The following is a 4,183-nucleotide window of genomic DNA, read 5'->3' on the forward strand; positions in this document are numbered from 1 at the left end:
GACTACTCTGGTTACATTCTGAATGGTGATCTCAAACTCCTAATGAGGAAACCGAGATTGGGAGACAAACTGGGTTTTACCTCATCGGCAGCAGTTTGGAGCATGTGCTGTGCTTCAAAGCTCCTATTTCCAAAGTCATATAATATTTAGACAAATCTAATCATGTGTTCTAAGCTTCCCAGGATGTTGAATGGATGTGACATTTTTTAAAGCAAATAGTCTTAGTCAGTAGTCCTTCAGGGATGAATTCCAGTAATGCTTTGACTTTTTTGTAACATACTGTAGTTTAATTTTAAAGTGACATGGAATATTATTATCTGGTTATTCTGAGTTTCGGTGGCATTACGAATTACTGTCAGAAAAAAAAGTACATGAGCAAGGACAGAATGTACTAAAGGAGCAAATGGGTTTTGTCATTTACAAGAGTACTTTAGCAAAGGGCTTTGAATGGAACAAAAAATTACTTGAAATGGCACTTGAAAAAGACGTTACTAGCCAACTAATAAAAGGCAGACTTATTCAGTGTGTCTGTCACTTCAGAAAACTGAAGTTGAACAATTTGATATCTAAATCAACTCTCTATTCTACCATGGGGATTTATTTGGACATTTGGCATGTAGGTAACATGGTTTTCATATTCTTGTCAGTATTGTATAAATACCATGGCACATTAATTTCTGTACCATGGCAAATGTCAGACTACCATGGTATTGCCATCTGATAGTACTGCCACAGTACTGTAAGATAATAAAAAAGAATGGTATCATATTTATATACCATTGTATTCACATGTTAAAAGATGTCAAAAATCATGTCCAAAAAACACTGTGGAACTTTTTTGTAAGTTTTATAATCAATTAAAAAGTAGGATACTTTTAATATAATACATTGAAAAGTTAGAAAACTTTTTAATATTCTCCAAGTCAGAAAAAAACAACAAAAAGAACAACAAAATATCTCAATGACCAAAACATAAGACATAATTTCAATCCCTGGCAAACACTGCACTCTGCTGTCTCTTATTGGTATTAACATTATCTGAAATATTGTGAAGCTACACAGAATGTCCACACAAGTCACGTCAGGTTTTCATTCTCTTATATAATTAAAAAATATGAATAATTCATCACTAATAATGTCAACAACATCAATATTATTAAACATCTTTAGGCCAAACAGTTGGTAGAGATTTATATAAAGCCTAACAACTCTTGAATTAGGTCAAAATGGAAACAAAATCAACAGGAAGTTGCCTTGGCACGACAGGATGTGTTAGCTTTCTCATTACCCTGCCATATTCTCAACTCTCTGTGATGTTCCATTACAAAAATCTAAACCTCAGTTAAAGTTCAGTTCAGACTGGAAGACGACTATACCAAACATGACTTTTTCAACTAAGTCTCTCTACTTTTTATAACACAGTTCAAGCCACAATATAAACAATACCTCAACCACAAATTTAAAAATTTAAAAATCTGTCTTTTAATCCTTGTTTCTTTACAAAATGAGATTTTGGACACCAACTAAGCATCTGTGGTTCCTGTGATGTGGCTAAACGGATGAAGATCAGTGTTCCCACACCAAAGCCTGGAAAGTCTCGGTCACAAAACCTCTTTTCACGGCTCCAGTTACCAAGAAGTGTAGCCCCAAAGCAAAGGCTATTGTCCTTGTATTACATCAGTGACTTCCTCTCCTAAAGTCTACTATGACCACAACCTCCTATGACGGCCCATCAACTAAGACCCATAATTCCTGACTTCTGTTTTCCATATTATAATTGGAGTAAACATACATAAAAGACAGAGTCTTTTGAAGAGAGAGAAAAGAAGTGAGATCATACTTCCCCTCCCTTCCTCTTTCAGTCTTAGCTTGACGGTTGTGGTACAATTTTCAACACAACTAGCACATCATTAGTGCCATTGGGCTAAGCGTCTTCTGAAACAGTAAACAAGTAACAAATCTTACCGCTCTTGAAGAACATCTTGGGAGTTAGGAATGAGAGACTGAAGGAGGAAAACCGTTCTGTGGCATTCTCGAGCACACATTGGCACATTTTTTGCCGTGTTGGTGTGTGTTAGAGAGCATGAAGGCCTTAACAATAAATGTTCCGTGCTGTACCAGGGACTCCCAGGCACTAACAGTGGGCTTACAGTACCCTGCTGTAACAGAGGATAAATCTAGAACAATCACATCCCTTCAGCTTCAAATTTAAGGACTGTAAAATACATCCCGACTAGTTCCTGAAGAGTCTGTTTAAATCTGAACTGACATTTCTGATCCTGATCTTATACCAGTCTGAATTATGCTACATAAAAGTAACAATCGTGTCACTTTATTTTCTTACTAATAAATTAGTTTTTTTTGCGCTTAAGACTTAAATTTAGACCTTTGCAAAAAGCAAAGATATCGTTCGGCATGAGAAAACTTGCTTTTGTGTCCTTTTTAAAATGGATAGTTCATCCAAAAATGAAAATCAATTTGTAATTCCAAACCCTACAGTCAATGTTCCACACGTGTTTGACTTTCTTTGATCCGCAGAATTTATTTATTTTTTAAATGTGGGGGGTCCAAGCAACACTTGACCCCATTTAATTTCATTGTATGGACAAAAAACACTGAAACATTCCTCAAACTATCTTTATGTTCCACAGAAGAAAGAGGGTCATACAGGTTTAGAATTGAGGGTGATTGAATGATGAATATATCAGTCATGGGTATAGTAACTGATTATATGTAATCTGGATTACGTAATCAGATTCCTAAATGTATTACATGTAATTGGACTATATTCGGAATCTGACTACAGTTACTTTTTATTGATTACATCATTAATTTATATTCACAAAATGGCAGTAAATTATTCATAATTCAATGATTTTCCCTAATTCTCCTAATTTTATCTTTTACAATTGTTTCTTTCTAAAAAAGGCCTATCATATGTTTGGAAAGTCTTCCAGTTTTGCAGAATTGATTTTTTCTGGAAACTTTTTACTTAAACTTCACTACATTTAAAAGACACATACAATTCTGGCAAGGTCATTGAGTAGAAAGTAGTAACGTCAGTCAGTCAGGGGATGATTTTGGTTGCAGGGGTTGCATTTTGGTTGGAAATGAAAGTCGGTTTGACGTCAGAACCCGACGTCTGATTGACGTCAGAAACCGATGTCGGATTGACCTGATTTTCATTTTCAACGTTGAGTTTGGTCTTCTAAATGCAAATTTTGTCATTGTTTTGGAGCACATTAGCTTATAGATAAAAGTAAAGCCCCTTTTACACAGCGCATTGATCGCGGGGAATTGCCGTAAAATTGCTAGAGTGCCTTGTGTAAACGAAAAAACACGTCCCGGGATTGATGCCGGGATGGGGACCTAGTAACATTGCCGGGATCAGTCCCGGAACGCGCCCTGTGTTAACATAAGCCAGGACCAATGCCGTAAGGGGTGTGTCGTAGTGATATCTTGAAGCACAACGTAATTACGGCTTATCGAATGACCACGCTGGAAAGAAGTCGTAATCGAAAAGAAAGTTGTGATTTGACTACGAAACATGTTGTACATAAACAACAAAGTTTGAACATCAACATCTAATGCCTGATCAGCTGCCATGTTGTTCAAAGCAATGCAAACACTTTCGCTATTGTACCACAACATGTTTCGACGCGTACGTTACACGTCAAGTGTTTTTACGGGGTCTTTACGGGATGTGTGTGAACACACTCACAGATTCCGGAAAATCACTGGCAGTGTGAATGAACCAGAATCAACATTATCCATGTATTTTCCAGAATCTCTGTGTGAAAGAGGCTTAAGGCTAGCGTATTCATACTAAAAGCCAAAATACTACAGTATAAATAGGGCTATATCAGGGAACAGACATTTGGGTGTACGAAACCATTGTGGACGCTATTTAGTGCACTTATTCAATCTCATTCAATCCCACTATTGGAACTGTTTTCTAGATATAAATTTGCAATAAAACAATGCATTGACATTTACTTTTTACTTTTGATACTTAAGTACTTTTAAAAACAAGACTTATGTAGCCTACTTTTACTTAAGTAAAAATCGGTCTTTACAACTTTTACTTGTAACAGAGTGATATTTGACCAGTAGTATCTGTACTTTCACTCAAGTAAGGAAGTTGTGTAGCCTACTTTGTCCACCTCTGAAAAACAGGCACTAG

Source organism: Siphateles boraxobius, unplaced genomic scaffold (assembly GCF_051911475.1).
Source record: "Siphateles boraxobius isolate OS27281-9 unplaced genomic scaffold, OSU_SipBor_1 8, whole genome shotgun sequence".
Taxonomy (NCBI): Eukaryota; Metazoa; Chordata; class Actinopteri; order Cypriniformes; family Leuciscidae; genus Siphateles; species Siphateles boraxobius.